At 31.5% G+C, this 20,277-nt stretch overlaps 1 protein-coding gene across 1 annotated transcript in view; it reads right to left on the bottom strand.

The window, feature by feature from the left end:
• Positions 1-20,277, bottom strand: part of LOC139525118 (uncharacterized) — a 184,509-nt gene that overhangs the window by 133,883 nt on the left and 30,349 nt on the right. The window lies entirely within an intron of this gene.

The following is a 20,277-nucleotide window of genomic DNA, read 5'->3' as shown; positions in this document are numbered from 1 at the left end:
AAGAAATAAGTGTAATCTTATAATACCTCTATTAACCCGCGTTTACCTGTAAAATAATTGGTGTAAACAATGATTTTTGCGAGCAAATGTAATGCACCATATGATGTTCAAAAATTCATACATTGTCAAAGGATAAGCTTATCATTCGAGCATTTAAGCTATTAATAAACTCATCAAAGATACCAGGATTAAAATTTTGTATTTGCGCCAGATGTGCATTTTATTCTACAAAAGACTCATCAGTGACGTTTGAATCATAAAAAGTAACACAACTAAATCAGCCCATGTCAGAAAGAACATATCAGAAAGAAGTACATATTTGAATAAAAATAATTCATATGCAAGTATATAACTTTCAGTAAACGCTTCCTCATATCTAATCTTACATCGAGGGACAGTTAAACACAAAGGGTCAATCAAACTCATATGTCTAAAATAAACTGACAACAACAAGAAAAACAAGAAAAAAATCAAAAAACAATTAAAACAGTATACAAATCGCAAGATAGAAGACTAAAGCCTGAGCAACACCTGAACCTTATTTAAACTGATTATTTTGACTGAATAGTCTGAATAATGAAATCAATGTATGATATTCATAATAACAAGGCATGAATAAGTGGTTAATACTATATGCAATAAAACATACCTGGCATTCTCCCTTTTGCACCTTCTTTAGAAACATCCTGGATGTATTGTTTGAAGTAGGATTTTACAATGCTCGAATCTTTCTCACTCCATTGCACATATCTTCTTCCTACAATGAAAATTATGCAAATCTATAATTTGACTTGCAAGTAAGAAAATTGTTGATACAGTTGGATTCCTTTTTTTAATACTATTGTCATTTTCAAGAATGAATGAAGATAATGTATAATATCTATATTTTTTTTTAAAACAGCAAAACATTTGGAAAAGGTTTATTGTTTTTTTCATACAAACAAGAATGTGTCCAAAGTACATGGATGCTTCTCTCGTATTATCATTGTCTATGTTCAGTGGACTGTGAAATTAGAGTAATAAATATAATTTGGCATTTAAGGCCAATTAGATTTAATTGATTTTCAACCCCACCCAGGCCCTCTCGGAAATCGACTCATCCAGATTTGTTTTAATAAAAAAAAATACGATTTCAGGATTTTGTTCATTCTGAACCTATAACCATCAATAATTTTGTTTCATTCATAACTTCCTGTTTCAAATTTCAGTCTTTGTTTTTCTTGCAGTAATCTAGACATAATGATTAAGTCAACATGTTCTAATATGACAACATCATCTGCAGAGAATAGAGATTGCATTGATTACGAGAAAGGCATGAAATATTCAGGTTACAAGTATGTATAATAGGCTGTGTCCAAGAACGCAAAAAAATTCTGTGAATAGAAAAAAATGGATATTTTTATTTAGACAATGGCTTTGTGTCGGGAAATTTGGACTGGGAATGATATCCAAAGCGCAAGGAACATGGAACACATTCAGTGGCGGATCCAGAACTTTTCCTAAGGGGGGGGGGGGGCCGCTCCAGTCATGCTTCAGTGATTCCCTATATAATCAACCATTTTTTTCCCACGGCCCCCCCCCCCCCCCCCCCCTGGATCCACCTATGACATTGGTACAATAAAACATGACTGGATTAAAAGAAATTGACACAAGCACAAACTTTTAGATTTATGACTGTATATTGAGTTCAAAAAGTCGACAAACATATGTATTTTATTATCACAATTCCTTAGAATTACCCACTCATGATGGCTGTTGGTTTTTTTTATGACAAACAGCAAACACCCTCCGTCTTTATACCCTTAACAGATTCGACATTAAACAACTTTCTTATTTTTAAAGTTCATGTTTTACATTGTAATTATATTTTGCATCTTGCATATAACATGTACAATGATGTATAAGGCACCAACCCTATTATTTTTAAAACGGTTTGAGTTTTCATTTTATTCTGTACTTCTCATACTTGTTTTGCATACCAATACATTTGCTATTTTATGGGGACCATAATGCTTTGCTTAGAAGTAAAATAAACATGATAAATGGAGTGTAGGTAGTACAACTGAAGAGTGCATTTCTCAACACTCAAGTCACTTATAAATAGGTTTCTATAGCGAAAATTGAATGTAAAACAGTGGTTGCCATCAGAGATATTTATTTCAGAATTGTAAAAATTATGTATAATTCCTTATACATGATATAAGCTTATTATTACACTTGCATATATGAAGTATATGCCACAAGAGGGTTTCATATGAAATAAAGTTTTTGAAATAAAATCCTCCCAACCTCCCCATTTATTTTCTAAAATCTGGATGAATATCTACAAATTAATTTTAGTTGATATAAATTAGAAAGATCATGTCATAGGGAACATGTGTACTAAGTTTCAAGTTAATCAGACTTATATGTAATGTGTATCTTTATATTGGTGAATCCATATGCATTAACAAATAAATTTGATCTTTAAAATATAAATTTTAGTGAAATCTATACCAATCATCTTTGACCCTTTGCTTCACTAAAATAACCACAATACTATAAGCAGTATACTACTGCTGCCTTTATTTTTTCTCAAAAAACATATACCTTTCTTTTCTGGTCTAAATATTTCTGCAATTTCTTCTTCACTTTCTTCATCTACAATAAAGTTACCAATTTGACTAAATTAGGTTTAAAGTCATATGAAACCTCAAATTAAAAAAAATAAATAATGCATATGTTTTTTATAACTAAATGGAAAGTTTTCATTATAAAACTTATGTACATATACTTTTTTTCTGAAAAAAAATCTTTTTTTTGTTCATATTTTGAAGAAGTTTACCTTATTTGAATTGCTTGCTTCCAGGAAGCAATTTGCCGATATATTTTTTGTATGCAAAGTGACCTCAGCATGACCCTCTCGTGAAAATCCGGTGATTGTAATACGCATGGATCTGTCTTTAAAATAGACTATTATCTGATTGTGTACATGTTAAACACATGCTCAATATCCACGTTAAATTGTTGATTGTTTACTATAAGGTGTCAATCGGCAAACCTTTTAAACATGACATTTAAGTAGCTTCCATATTTTCACTTCATAACAGACTGAGAAAGAAAAAAAATGGTGATCATACGATATGGTTGCGTAAAAAATGATAAAATCGTGCACAGAAGACTATGTTTATGATATACAAATGTATATACATGCATTAGTTCAAGAATTGGATAAACATTATTTTTCACCGGTCACTTGTTTCATATGACTCTAAAATGAAAAAGATTGGTGTATTCATCATTATTACCTCATGTAATGTGCAATACACTATGCTGTTGTAAATTGACCCCCCTACACCCCCTCCCCCCAAAAAAAATAATTGAAGAAATTTTCTATTTAATTTCTAAAATCTGAAATGGGAAAAAATTGCCCCCCCCCTTTTATAGCTGACTATGTAGTATGGGTTTTGCTCATTGTTGAAGGCCATACAGTGACCTATAGTTGTTAATTTCTTTGTCACTTTGGTCTCTTGTTGAGAGTTGTCTCATTGGCAATCATACCACATCTTCTTTTTTGTATTAAATGGTTATAATTAATATTCTTTAATCAGTTTTAAATTTTAAAAGTAATTTCTAAAAAAAAATTGACAGCTAATCACCTCAAGACAAAACAACATTTCTTGATGCATAATTCAAAAGCAGTGTAAGGGAGGTAATTTGATTTTTTTTAATAGTCCCTTAACAATTTTCCCCTATCTTTTGCCCCTTATTCCTTAACGGTTTAAGCCATAACCCTGCATAGCCAATCCTAACTATCCCTTTGATGTATGGAAACTTGTGGCATAATTTTAGAGAGATCCATACCACAAGTTATAAAATACTTATTTGGGCCCCTTTGCCCCCCTAATTCCTAAACTGGTGGGACCATAACCCCCAAAATCATTCCCAACCTTCCTTTCATTGTCATAAACTTTGTGTTCAAATTTCATAGATTTCTATTCACTTATACTAAAGTTATTGTTCAGAAACCAAATGTCTTTGGAGGACAATGACGTGATACCAATATATGACTACAAAACTTATCATTATTTTTACCTGTCTAAGAATGATTTTTTTTTTGTAGATCGAATCAGTCAAAGAAATGTTTCACCTTAGTTTCACTTTCAATGTTGGCATTCTTTTCCTTTTAATAGCTGAACACACCTATTACATGCATAAACCATCTGCAGCTGGGAAGGTTTTGATTGAAGATAAAATACTTATTTGGGCCCCTTTGCCCCCCTAATTCCTAAACTGGTGGGACCATAACCCCCAAAATCATTCCCAACCTTGATGTCTGTTTACGAGATTATGTGACCCAAATTTTATAAAACTGTAAATAGCGCAATTTTTTAAATTTTGATAAACATGCAGCAAAAAATGACGTTTTTTCCTCTATTCATGAACATTTGATAAATATAGAGTTATTTCGGAATAAAAATTGCATAATTTTTAATGATACTTATAAAATACAGAAATTACCGATTATTTAACAAAAAGTATTTTGTGTTTATCTTTTAAAACAAAAAAGTTATGTCTTTCTTTCGAAAAAGAAAATACGGACACAAATCTGAATTTTGAGCAAATACACAAAATTTCGAACTCATTTTACTCAAAAAGTAGCACATGAAGGTATATTTTTTATTACATATTTGATTTAATGAGGTAAAAAATAGCCTATATGCCAATTTTCATCAACTTGTAAATACAGGTTCAATACTGTATCGTATGCCCTTAAATTGTTGCATATGATAGCGAAAAATAAACGTTGTGGATAATATTACCGATTTTCACATTGTTATGAATTACAGATACAAAAAGGTAAAATCTATAACTTTTAGCCTAGTTTGAAGAGCTAAAATTTAAGTTTCCTGTGATATTTAATTTTTAACGGACATCGAGTGAAAAAGTTTTTTTTTGTAATTTTTACCAACGTCGATAACACCAATTATGCATTACGGCAGATATGATCGAGTTTATTGACGTGACGTTCCCACAGAGTCCTTACTTATATGCCATTAAAGGTATGCTGATTTTTTCAGTACATTAAGACACCATAAAGTGTTGCTTTGACATGCAATGATTGTCACTTTATTTGAACTTAAAACAAAAGAGCTGTGTCTGCTTGAAATTGAGGAATTAACATAGCAAGCAATGGGGCCATGAATTAGTGGTGTACTTCCTATTACAGAGAATCATCAGAAATTCAATTTTTAGAAGTTTTACCTATTCCAATGAAAATTGGTCATATTTGATGTCAGTAATCATGATTAATCAACCTTTGGGGATGAACAATTCTGTTTATGCCAAATTTCAGCTCTTAAATTGACACAATAAGGTATTTTAGCCTTTAATGGTCATACAACATGCATGCAGTTAAGACTTGTCACCCCAAGTTCTTATTTTTGCATTATTTGGGATTTAAATCAATAAAACATGCATATTATGACTTGTTTATTGTAAAAAAAATAGCTCTTGGTCAAATAATCCAATGATTTTTCAAGTTTTATTGGTTTTCTTATGGTAGCCTTTAATTTACAATCTAGGCAATTAGTATATATACTCATATATGAATTCCAAAATCTCACTGTACATGCAATTTTGAACCAGTTTTGCATGTTATCCAGCTGAGGGATATATAAATTGCTCTTAATAATCTATATTGTACCACAGAAGTTTGGTTTGTACCAAAAATGTCCCTTTTCTAATTTGAAGAAAAAAGGGGGGACAATATTCTCAATTATGTCTTAGGTTTGGACTAATATATTTTTATTAAATGAACATCCTCTGACAAAAATATGACTATTGGTAAGCACATTGTTTTCCTAGTTTAAATTAACAAATAGAACCACGATATTGAGAATAAAAAAATCATACTGGCCATTGGTAATATCCTTATATGCAGTTTTTTTTGCATAACACATATGTTACTACCAGTCCAATTTGAGCTTAAAATCAGTAAAATAGTGTTTGGACTAAAGCTTTATATGTTTTTTTATTGCTTAGAATAGATCATAGAATGAAATTAAGAAATGCTGAAGTCAATATGGCAAGTTTGGTTCTGTTATAGGTGTAACACCACTAATTCGGGCCGGCCGGAAAGCACATACCATTACCAGAAAGTAGTACATATTTAACACAAAATAGTTCCTACGCATGGGTGTAACTTTCAAAATATGTAGAATATTTAGGCAATTTTGATATCAAATGAAAGCTGAATGACTGGTGATCATTGTTGAACACTTTTTGACTTATAATTTTTAATAATAAAAAAAATTGCATGAAATTTAAAAAAGAGGGTACATTTTGCCTGTTTGTCAGATCTGAAGTACCTATTTTGGTACATCCGAAGTTTTGGGAACCAGTTCTTTCTTATATGCCATTAAAGGTATGCTGATTTTTTCAGTACAAGACACCATGAAGTGTTGCTTTGACATGCAATGATTGTCATTTTATTTGAACTTAAAACAAAAGAGCTGTGCCTGAGTGCTTGAAATTGAGGAATTTAACATAGAAAGCAATGGGGCCATATGAATTAGTGGTGTACTTCCATCATGACATCTATAGTTGTGCACCTTGCCATTTTAATTATTTATCTGGTCAAAATTGTGGTCAACATCCTGAGGATTTAATAGCAATGTGGGAAAGTAGTTTTGTCATGGTCTTTACTGTTGTGAATTAAAGTAGTAGAGATAACAAGAAAAATAGTGTTTGAGGAGATAACTCTTACGAAGAAAGGCGTTCAGTTAAACTGGGTCAGTTTCAATAATGTATAATCTGCTTGATATCATATATGAAATAACTTGGAAACATCTTTTGAAACAAGAAAACCTTGCAAATTAAAGAATAAGACGGGGGAAAAAATTTTTAAAAAATTGTTCAGAGAATAATTGACTGAGGTCTAATTCCACCAAAATTCACTTAAGATAAAAAAAAAATGATAAAGTATGACTGGTACCAGAAGATACCTTATCTCATATTGATTTTAAAAATACAATGTTTAAAGGGTTTTAGCTACAAGAAATATAATAAAGCAAGATATAGTTATTTTTGGCCAAGTTCATTCATAGTCAAACAGTGAAATAATACGCTTTTAGTGGCAAGTTTGCTTCAATTTTGACAAAATAAGCTCAGAAACATTGCTGATGAACTATATTCACTTGCAAGTTTAGATACTCTTCATTACAGATTCTTGGGTTGTTTGGAGGAAGGTTCAAACCCATTTTTCTATGATTCAGTGTTGAACTAGTAAATTGGTTACGTCTACAAAAAACACAGAATGAACATTTTTGTCTGTTCCTTGAATAAATGTAGGTGAAAAACTGTTGAAATGGGTGCAATTTGGGTACCCTCATTTTAACCCATTACTTCATTTAAAATAAAGTACTGATAGTTAATTTCATATAAAATAATACTTATTTCGTTTATCATACTTATATCTTTTAGCAGTCCGAGTTTGTGATAGTTTGAGTCTGTTATAGACCAAGTTTGTGAAGCCGACTTTGTAATAGGCCGAGTTTGTTTTGGGCCGAGATATCTGGTAGTCCGAGTTGTGTCAGTACCTCCTCAGAACCCTGCGTTATTTATAGTAAAAACAACCATACCTTGTCAATACTAAATTTTCTAAGAAAACTTTGTAACGGTACCTCCTCAGAACCAACCGTTATTTATAGTAAAAACAACCATACCTTGTCAATACTAAATTTTCTAAGAAAACTTTGTAACGGTACCTCCTCAGAACCAACCTTTATTTACAGTATAAACAACCATACCTTGTCAGAACTAAATTTACTAAGAAAACTTTGTGTCGGTACCTCCTCAGAACCCACGTTTATTTATAGCTAAAACAACCATACCTTGTCAGAACTACATTTTCTGAGTAAACTGAGTGTCGGTACCTCCTCAGAACCAACCTTTATTTACAGTTAAAACAACAATACCCTGTCAGAACCAAACTTTTCAAAGTAAACTGAGTGTGGGTACCTCCTCAGAACCCACGTTTATTTACAGTAAAAACAACAATACCTTGTCAGAACTAAATTTTTAAAAGAAAACTTTGTTACGGTACCTCCTCAGAACCCACGTTTATTTACAGTAAAAACAACAATACCTTGTCAGAACTAAATTTCCTAAGAAAACTTTGTGTCGGTACCTCCTCAGAACCCATGTTTATTTATAGCTAAAACAACCATACCTTGTCAGAACTAAATTTACTAAGAAAACTTTGTGTCGGTACCTCCTCAGAACCCACCGTTATTTATAGTAAAAACAACCATACCTTGTCAATACTAAATTTTCTAAGAAAACTTTGTAACGGTACCTCCTCAGAACCAACCGTTATTTATAGTAAAAACAACCATACCTTGTCAATACTAAATTTTCTAAGAAAACTTTGTAACGGTACCTCCTCAGAACCAACCTTTATTTACAGTATAAATAACCATACCTTGTCAGAACTAAATTTACTAAGAAAACTTTGTGTCGGTACCTCCTCAGAACCAACCTTTATTTACAGTAAAAACAACCATACCTTGTCATAACTAAATTTTCTAAGAAAACTTTGTGTCGGTACCTCCTCAGAACCAACCTTTAATTACATTACAAACAACCATACCTTGTCAGAACTAAATTTACTAAGAAAACTTTGTGTCGGTACCTCCTCAGAACCCACCTATATTTACAGTAAAAACAACAATACCTTCATGACCTTGTCAGAACTAAATTTTCTAAGAATACTTTGTGTCGGTACCTCCTCAGAACCAACCTTTAATTACATTACAAACAACCATACCTTGTCAGAACTAAATTTTCTGAGTTAACCGAGTGTCGGTACCTCCTCAGAACCAACCGTTATTTATAGTAAAAACAACCATACCTTGTCAATACTAAATTTTCTAAGAAAACTTTGTAACGGTACCTCCTCAGAACCAACCTTTATTTACAGTATAAACAACCATACCTTGTCAGAACTAAATTTTCTAAGAAAACTTTGTGTCGGTACCTCCTCAGAACCCACGTTTATTTATAGATAAAACAACCATACCTTGTCAGAACTAAATTTCTAAAGAAAACTTTGTGTCGGTACCTCCTCAGAACCAACCTTTATTTACAGTAAAAACAACCATACCCTGTCAGAACCAAACTTTTTAAAGTAAACTGAGTGTCGGTTCCTCCTCAGAACCCACGTTTATTTACAGTAAAAACAACAATACCTTGTCAGAACTAAATTTTCTAAGAAAACTTTGTGTCGGTACCTCCTCAGAACCCATGTTTATTTATAGCTAAAACAACCATACCTTGTCAGAACTAAATTTACTAAGAAAACTTTGTGTCAGTACCTCCTCAGAACCAACCTTTATTTACAGTAAAAACAACCATACCTTGTCAGAACTAAATTTTCTAAGAAAACTTTGTGTCGGTACCTCCTCAGAACCCACGTTTATTTATAGCTAAAACAACTATACCTTGTCAGAACTAAATTTCTAAGTAAACTGAATGTCGTTACCTTCTCAGAACCCACGTTTATTTATAGCTAAAACAACCATACCTTGTCAGAACTAAATTTACTAAGAAAACTTTGTGTCGGTACCTCCTCAGAACCAACCTTTATTTACAGTAAAAACAACCATACCTGGTCAGAACACAAATGGTGTCCCTGTTTGCATATAATATAACTGAAAAACAGTATAAGTGACGCTACCATATTTCGTACTTGATCAGAGTTATGGGGTTATAAGCACTGTGTATAAGTTTCATAACAGTCTGGTTGAGGCAAACGTAAGTTGGATAACGGGAATGAAAATTTCAACAATTTTTCCATTTATAATTGGGCACAACTCTAGAAAGGTAAAGTGACGCCACCCACATTCAATCTCTAACTGTGATTTGTAGTTATAAGCATTGTGTATAAGTTTCATAACATTTGGTTGGGGCAAACTAAAGTTGGAGAACGGAAACCAATTCAGGGAGATACGGAGTACGGATGTACGGACGTACGGGCGGACGTACAGACTGACAAGGGTAAAACTAAATGGCGACCGGGGGCTTAAAAATATATAAAAGTAACCTTTTCAGTACCAATAATATGTATATGTTACAGTGAATTTGTATAATCAGTGATTATGTAGAATCCCTGAAGTTTTCAGGGATTATGTAGAATCACTGGCCAGTTTAGGGATTATATATAATCACTAAAATTTTCAGGGATTATATAGAATCACTAGAAATAACGACAGGGATTATACATAATAACTGAAATGAAGAAATAGTTTTATTTATAAAGAAAATGAATAAAAGTCAAATTATTTATGCTATGAAATCATATTGAAACAGCAATACACTATATAAACTTAAATTGTAGACTGCTAAGAACAAAATATCAAAATGATAATTTGTTCTTTTTCAAAATGTTAAGCACAGTATATTAAAATGTTAAACATAATATATTAAAATAATATGCTTCACACATTGACAATATCCAAATTTTAGAAAACATTTTTCTTCACATATCAGATCAGATTTTATGACCCGCCTGAGAATAAAGTGTTCAGTAAAAACATCTGTAAAAAAAAGAGAAATTAGCAACCTCGAACTGGTTCGATTGAGATATGGTTTTATAACCAGTATATTTTAGATGCAAGAATGTTAAAATGTGGAATTCAAATAATTGTTATAATTTAGTATTAGTTAAGATATTTAGCACTAGCTTAAGAAATAATTTACTTGATAAATAGTTAATATAAATCTTCACAATTTTAGATAAGTGTAAAGCAAATTATTATGTAATCCCCTGAGGCCTAAATAACAATAGAGAATTAAGGATTAGAGAAGTGCTATATATACAAAAGGGATTTCTTACTTTTTAAGATTTTAGGTTATGTCACAAAGACCTGATATTTGGGAAAATAGATAAAATAGCATTATTATGTAAATTAGATAAATGAGTATTAATGTTATGTAAATTGAATTATAAAACATACAATATATATTAGTTGACCATGCAGTTTGGCAGACTTGCCTTATAGTCACGTATTGGACACTTGTGTTATAGACTTGGATTTATATTAGACATACTGTTTTATTATGTCTCATGAACTTATGTGATTATTGTGATTATTGTGATTGATAAACTATTATACTGAATGCTGATTTAATAAACATTATATATTGAACTTTGAATCTGTGTTACGTTAACATGTATTCATATGAAAGCTACCAGCTAGTTCCCCCAACCTAGCAAGATGAGTAACCAGGTCAGGAACGAGCATAGTACTGGCCTTGGTTATACGTGGCGGAGTGACCCAGCTTTCCGGTACTAAGGAGGGATACACGTAGGATGCAAACCTGAATACCTGAAGACAAGAGTCAGCATATCTCCATATAGGAAACAGTGCATTTTCCTGAGTGTGCAGAGGTGAGTCAACCTTTTATTTATGATCTCATATGACACCAAATCTTTAAATTTTACTTTATTTTGTAATTAAAGTTGTCAAGATCTATTAATAGGATTTTCCCTCTAAAAAAAAGACTCGACATGTCTAATTCAGTTTATCCTGACCCCTCCTTAGCTCTAATAGCCCCCCTTTCTAAAAATATTATACATTTGCAATTAGGTAATAAAACAGTTGATTCGTTAGTTGATACAGGTGCTTCAATTTCTTGAATATCATTAAAATGTTTACAAAAATGTTTGAAAAACATCAAAATACAAAAAAGTACACAATCTGGAATTTTTACCGCTTGTGGTATGAGCTATCCTATTTTAGGAAAAGTAGATGTTGAATTAAATATAGATGATTTAATTATATATCAAGAATTAACAGTGCTTGAGAATTTGACCTTTAATATAATTTTAGGAATAGACTTTCTTAAAGCTAATAAAGCTCACATAAATTTTGAAAATAATACCTTAGCAATTCAAGAAAATCTATTGAATGTACCTTTAAATAATATAGAGACTATGAATGAACATTATGCACATGTAAAAACTATAGCAGTAGAAGTTATTCCCCCACACTGTGAAATGATTATACCTGTTAGGCTTTCTGTAAGGCATCGCAATAACAGTACAGTTATTCTTGAACCAAACTTTTCAAATGATATTAAAAATTTGGTTGGTTCAAAAGTGGTAGTAAATGTACAAAATGGAAAGGCTTTGTACAGAATTCTAAATCCTACTGGATTAAGCATAACATTATATAGGAATAAGAAAGTAGCCAAGGCTTTTGAAGTAGACAAAAATGGTATTTTTGCCTTAAATGATAATAATTCAAAAGAAAAATCTATTAAAGTTAATAAATATCAGAATGTTGAAAAAGAGTTGGGAATAAAAATAAATGAAAACTTAAATGCAGATCAAAGGAAACAGTTAACTGAGCTTCTATCAAGGAATAGAAACGTTTTTGCTAAAGACATTACAGAGTTAGGTAAAACTAGTTACCACTACCACAGAATTGATACAGGTAATGCACCACCTGTACAATCAATGCCCTACAGGCAAACACCACAAATGAGGCAAGAAACAGAAAAACATATTGATATAATGTTAAAAAATGACATCATAGAGGAATCAAACTCTCCATGGTCATCCCCAATTGTATTAGTTCGCAAAAAGAAAAGTAATATGGATGCAAAACAAGAGTATAGGTTCGCGGTAGACTATCGTAGGCTTAACAAATGCACATTAAGGGCAAAATTTAGTATTCCTAGGATAGATGATGTTTTTGACACAGTTGCTAATTCAAAAGCTGTAATATATTCAGTACTGGATCTCATGAGTGGATTTTTTCAGACACCCTTAGATCCAGAAACAAAACACAAATCTGCATTTGTAACACATCAAGGTATTTACCAATTCAAAAGAATGAGTTTCGGGTTAACAAATGCACCAATGGCTTTTCAAATGCTCATGACAAAAGTTTTAAAAGAATTGAACTGGAAAGTTGCTTTAGTATACATAGACGACATTTTGATTTTTAGTAAAAATTTTGAAGAACATTTAAAACATTTACAATTAGTTTTTGACAAACTAAAACAAGCAAATCTTACACTAAATCCAACAAAATGTCATTTTGCAAAAGAAGAAGTACATTATTTAGGTCATATTTTGTCCAAAAATGGTATTAAAGTAAACCCTGAAAAAACATCTGCTGTGCAAACATACCCAATACCTAAAAATATCAAACAATTACGTAGTTTCTTAGGATTATGCAATTACTACAGAAAATTTGTGCACAATTACTCAAAAATTGTAACTCCACTTACACAATTAACTCAGAAAAATAAGAAATACATCTGGACACAAGATTGTCAAGCAGCTTTCGAAACATTGAAGCACAGCCTTGTCTCAGCTCCAATCTTAGTGTTCCCAGACTTTGAGAAACCATTTGTGTTGTCAGTGGACGCTTCTGATTATGCTATTGGCTATGTCCTTGGACAATTAAATCCAAACACAAAACTTGAACATGTCGTAGCCTATGGTGGTAGATCACTGAATAAGAATGAACAAAAATGGCACATAAACGAAAAAGAAGGGTTAGCACTTAAAGAGGGAATAAAACATTTTAATCCATATTTGGCCTCACACAAATTTACAGTTTATACAGATAATATAACTGTTCGTTGGATAGATACAATTAAAAATATACAAGGGAGACTAGGTAGATGGGCACTTGAACTTCAAGGATATGACTTCGAAATAATGCATAGACCTGGGAAGAAAAATAATGCAGATGCCCTGTCAAGAAGAGAGTATGAAAAGATAGGCCCAGAAAATTTTCCGCAGAATGAAATTGAACAAACAGTTGCAGCCATGAGCAATAAGAAGTACGAAATCATAACATTTGATTATAAAGGAGATGACGAACAGCAACCAAACATTCTTACAATAACAGATACTGGTAATGAGGATGATGAAACATTAGAAAACATTGACCCAGAACAGTTTAAGAAACGTAAAACATTTCGGCACCTTCAAAGACATTGCCCAGATTTTGTTGAAATTTTTAGTTACAAATTAGAAGGCCAATTACCTCAAGAAAGACAGAAAGCTAGACAACTGGATGCGAAAGCCTTCCATTATGAAATTGATAATGGCATACTTTATCATTTTTTTAATGCAAGGTCAAGAAGTCTACCAAAAGGCCAGAACATGGTTAAGCAGCTGGCAATACCAAGAACCCTACGGAAGGAGGTACTAGAAGCTTTCCATGATAATATTGTTGGATGTCACCAAGGAGAAGAAAGGACATATGAAGCTGTACGTCAACGATACTACTGGCCAAACATGTATACAGATATCAAGACATACATTAAGACGTGTGAAATCTGCCAAAGATCTAAAAGAGATACACACAGCCATCCAGTGCCATTAAAACCAATGCCAATAGAAGAAGTTTTTTCCAGATGGCACATGGATATTTTAGAACTCCCAGAGACTCCAGAAAAATATCGTTACTTGCTGTTAGTGGTTGATAGCGGATCCAAATGGTGTGAAGCCTTTCCCATGAGGACACAAGAAGCAACAGAAGTCGCCAGCATCCTTTTTAGGGAGATAATTGCTCGTTTTGGTGCACCCCGCTGTATTGTGTCTGATCAAGGAGCCAATTTTCTTTCGAAGCTTGTTGCAGCTTTATGTGAGCTTCTCCAAATCAAACGCCACTATACAAGTGCATATCATCCACAAACTAATGCAGCATGTGAACGGATGAACTCGTTTATCGTCCAATCATTGAGAGCTCAATTGGAAAAACAGACAGATTGGCCAAACTATATAGCACCTATAATGATGGCTTATAGAATGACACCAGCTACTCAGTCTACTCAGTACTCACCTTTTCACCTTCTCTTTGGACAAGAAATGAGAACACCTATTGATGTTGCCTTAATTCCAAAGTCAACATTGCCTAAAAACCACAGAGAATACCTCAATAAATTTATTAAGGACCTCCTATTAACAAGGGATGTTGCTGCAGAAAACACAAAAAGAGCACAAGCAAAATACAAATAAAACTGCTCAACAAGCTACAACAGAAATACAAATTACACCTGATGATGTTGAAAAGATTATATCATCGGCATGGGTAAACAAGAAACTATGCTACAAAATAAAAATTAAAAACATGTCAAAAACAGAATGGGTACACCAAGATAAAATCCCAGAGAATGTGAGAAGAGAATTTCATGAAAACAGAACGCATACTGGTAAAAAGAGAAAAAGACCATTACTAGAAAACAAACATAAATTTTTTGAACCTTCAAATGAACCACAAAATGTAACTGCAATAGACCAAAACAATGATGTAAAATATAAACAAAGACCGAAAATAAATTGGGATAAATTTCCAGTGCAAGCTGTTAAACTGGAAAATAACAGATTTTTTGTCAAAACCATATTGAGAAATAATAGAATATCACATTATCAACCTTTAAACAGAGTAAATGGGGAAGATCAGCATGCTTTTACAAATTTGCTTGCTTATTTTTATGGTGACCAGTTTTATAACATTATGTTGACCCTTACAGGAAATTCACAAACAAAAGAAATAGGACCAGCATGTTTTGTTACAGGCTCACACATTACACATTTTAAAATAGAAAATAATGTCCCAAAATGTTTCATACACTATGAGCAAAGACATATATATGATCCAGAATGGGTGCCTTTTGAAACTTGTCCTCCGGGACTTCTTAAAATTTTTCAAGATAAATATGAAGATGAGTGGATGAGATGTTATAACTAAAGATATTCAAGTAGTGTTATAAGCATTCATAAATGCAATGTGACAATGCTTATTCTTTTGTATCGTTGAAAAGTGTTATTTTTGTTCTGAATTTCTGGTTAAAGTACACAATTTTCAGAAGTTATAGTGTCTGTTAATTTAATCCTGCTGGACAAATGTATTCAATACATTAGTAGTTCTTTCTATTAGATCCTTAAATATTGCAGGTAGACGGCACATATACTGATGTACTTTTAAACCAATTTTAATCAGATTATACAAAATGTACTTTATCAATGATACAAATAGAACTATCAAGTGGTCCCTATACATACATTGTATATAGGCATCACTATTTTTGAGCTGTGTTTTTTATTATTATGACTTAAAGATTTTTTACTAAAGAGATAAAATAATTAAGGAGTACTAAATAAGAAAGTACAAAATAAACTGGCGTACAGTTGCTAAATAAATAGAAATAAGACGAGAAAGTATAGGGAATTAAGATAAAATATAAAAGGAAGAGAATTAGAAATTCTTACATGTAGTATGTTATTTATTGTAATGTTTATAAATAGGTAGTTCAGTTACTGACCTAAAATTGTAGTATTCTAGTGAATATTTAAGAGATAAATAAATAAAAATTCCCCAATTTAAATGAATTAATTATGATAAGAGATAAATTAGGGTTAATTGGTGTCATGTATGATTATGATATTGGTTGCACTTGCATTCATGAAGTAACCTACCAATGGTGGACCCACAGATGAAGAAATGGTGGACCCACAAAATGAACAAATGGTGGACCCACAAAAATGAAAAAATGGTGGACACACAGATAAAGAAATGGTGGACCCATAGAAGTGACCAAATTGTGCATTTAAAATTAAAGAAAGACAAACAATGATGAACATATCATATTACCTAGTGAAAATTTATTTGATATTATAAAACTTATTAGCAGAGATTTGTGACCTGAAGTGACATTTTATTAACCTAACATGAATATTGATGAAGAGTAAAAGACAATGTGATATGAAATTTTGTAGTAATATCTGGAAAATTACTATGACGATCAAACAAAAGAAGAAACCAGGTGGACATGTATTATGATGTATAAACAATATCGTTGAAAACTAGTAACTTTTATTTGACTACCAATCGTGAAAAATGTGAAGATTGTACTGTTGAACATTAATGGTCTATATTGAATATGTGTACAGAAGACACTTATATTTGCTTATTTAAATGCTTGCTTGTTTTGATAGAGATCATTACTATTGCTTTATTGTTGTTTTAATTATATATTTTCTTTCCAGATTATTCACAGATTAATCATATAAAAATGTATATGTCTAAATATGTCTTATGGTCATTATATAAGAAGATGATATAATTTGAATAATTATGTGTTTAACTTGCAGATGATGACCGATATGAATAATATATTAATAATCTTATATTTCAGCTATATATTGCTATTTTTATGCCCCTTTAAGCACCTAGAAATACTTCATGAAGTATGCCAATGAGCTCATTGTCATTAATAATGTGAGAGTTGGACTTGTCAATATTAGTGAACTTCAGAGAACTTCCCTGATATGGACAATCTAAACTTGACCATTCCCCACCCAGGAACATGTACATGTATATATAAACTTAGTAATGTTTTATTACAGGAATCATAAATTAATTAATGTTTTCACCATATTTTTATTTTTTTTAATTTTTATATGTAATGTCTTATTGACAGGAATCAGTGATTCAATTGTTTCACAATATATTGTTATATTTTATTAACAGGAATCAGTAATTCAATTGTTGCTATATATAGTATGTGTAAAATATTATATATTTTTTTTATGATGCATTTTGTATTTTAATTGAAGATTGCAGGAGCAATCTTGGCGACGAAGGGAAGAGTATAACCAGTATATTTTAGATGCAAGAATGTTAAAATGTGGAATTCAAATAATTGTTATAATTTAGTATTAGTTAAGATATTTAGCACTAGCTTAAGAAATAATTTACTTGATAAATAGTTAATATAAATCTTCACAATTTTAGATAAGTGTAAAGCAAATTATTATGTAATCCCCTGAGGCCTAAATAACAATAGAGAATTAAGGATTAGAGAAGTGCTATATATACAAAAGGGATTTCTTACTTTTTAAGATTTTAGGTTATGTCACAAAGACCTGATATTTGGGAAAATAGATAAAATAGCATTATTATGTAAATTAGATAAATGAGTATTAATGTTATGTAAATTGAATTATAAAACATACAATATATATTAGTTGACCATGCAGTTTGGCAGACTTGCCTTATAGTCACGTATTGGACACTTGTGTTATAGACTTGGATTTATATTAGACATACTGTTTTATTATGTCTCATGAACTTATGTGATTATTGTGATTATTGTGATTGATAAACTATTATACTGAATGCTGATTTAATAAACATTATATATTGAACTTTGAATCTGTGTTACGTTAACATGTATTCATATGAAAGCTACCAGCTAGTTCCCCCAACCTAGCAAGATGAGTAACCAGGTCAGGAACGAGCATAGTACTGGCCTTGGTTATAGTTTTTTTACCAGGCAATATCCTTTATCAGACTTTTGTTGAACCATTATGTTTTTTTTTAATTCCCTTTCCTTTTTTGCTATGAGAATATAATTAGTTATCAATTAGGTACCAGGATTATAACACTAAATGCTCTAAAACTTTGTTCTAATTGTCAATCCTTAGCTTTTCTATACATTACATGTGTAAGATTTCTCTGTTTGGATTTCTTGTTCATTTGAACCAGAAACATGTCTCTGTTTGAACAAAAACGAAAAAAACATCTTCCATAAACTTCTTCACCATTTGTTTTACATGTACCACAAATAACATGCTCTGTAGATTTAAGAATAGAACATGGATATCCATTTGAAGCTTGCTTTTAATAAACAAACACTACATGTAAAGTTATCGCTATAAAGGGAATCTTGATATTGTTAATTTTGAAGACTTAAACTTTATCTCAAAACCCTTTGCTGGTTATAGTCTTTAAAACCATCCTCTGTGTTCAAAAGCAAAATTATTTCATCTGGCAAGGAATATAAAAGTAAAAAATGAGAATTTGTTTATATATTTTCATTTTTTTTTATCAAACAAAGGATCCTTAAATTATTCATAATCCCTGAAATTATATTAGGGAATTTGTAGAATAATTATTAAAATGTTCAGTGATTATGTAAAATCACTGGTCATTTTCAGGGATTATATATAATTACTAATGATTTTAGTGATTCTACATATTCCCTGAAAAATCAGGGATTCTACATAATCCCTGATTATACAAATTCACTGTAACATATATACATTCTTTATGTACCAGTCTTAATTCTGGCGAACGTCCTTAGACACAACTTGTATATATAGTTCTTTATACCTTGTAAGAATCATGATTTTTTTTTAAATTATGATATAAAGGACGTCACCTATCCAGAACTAAACATAAATTACTAAATATTAATTTTAACCAATAACGTACCTTGTCAGAATTAAGTTGTGAAGTAATAATATAAGTAATTCAAATGCAACCATTTTTACAGGAAAGTATACACCCTATAAGAACCTACTTAATTCTGTATTTAAAATTAAAATATAGGATAAAACGTCCTTAGAACTAATTCAACAAAACCTTTTCCAGTACCATAACTAGCCTGTTTTAAAAGTGAGGCAAAATAATTTTCGGCGAGGGGTCTGGGGGCCGCTGCTCATGGCCCCCAGAAGCTCCGAGAAAAATCACGCAAAATCGTGCATTCTGAACGTTTCCCGGATTCTTTTTTACATTGAAACACAATTAATTTTTATCTATTTTTTTTTGACAATATTCTGGTCTCACAGCAAATATATAGATTCATTGTAAAACATTTCGGCGAGGGGTCTGGGGTGGCCGCTGCTCAAGGCCCCCAGAAGCTCCGAGAAAAATCACGCAAAATCGTGCATTCTGAGCGTTTCCCGGATTCTATTTTACATTGAAACGCAATTAATTTTTATCTATTTTATTTTTGACAATATTCTTGTCTCAAAGCAATTATATAGATTCGTTGTAATTTAAGACTTTTAGGTTTTAGGGACAACATTTAAAGACCGATATGTAGGATAATGCAAAAATCGTAATTCTCATGATCATTAATACCGGATCTGCCTGTATTGTCTTTAGACTTTGGTGATTTTTTTATGACTTGATTTAAATATAGTGACATTGCAGTATTATGCTTTAAGTACTAGTAATGCTTGAGTCGACACTAGGGATCATCTTGACCTTGTTTTATGGTATCATTGATTCTTTCATTGTTGAAGACCCTTCAGCGACTATCAAGATGAAGAACAGAAATAAAAACCCTGACCATTGATAATATGTATTTTTTTCTATGCATTGACTGTGTCCCGTGCACGTTTACACCATTTTCCTTTATTTTCTGTTAAAAGGTTTGAGCACGACTTAAAGCAAGTTTAACTCTTCGATGTAAAAGCAT

This window comes from Mytilus edulis, chromosome 5 (assembly GCF_963676685.1).
Source record: "Mytilus edulis chromosome 5, xbMytEdul2.2, whole genome shotgun sequence".
Taxonomy (NCBI): Eukaryota; Metazoa; Mollusca; class Bivalvia; order Mytilida; family Mytilidae; genus Mytilus; species Mytilus edulis.
The sequence above is the reverse complement of the archived record's forward strand: the minus strand, read 5'-3'. Positions and strand labels throughout refer to the sequence as shown.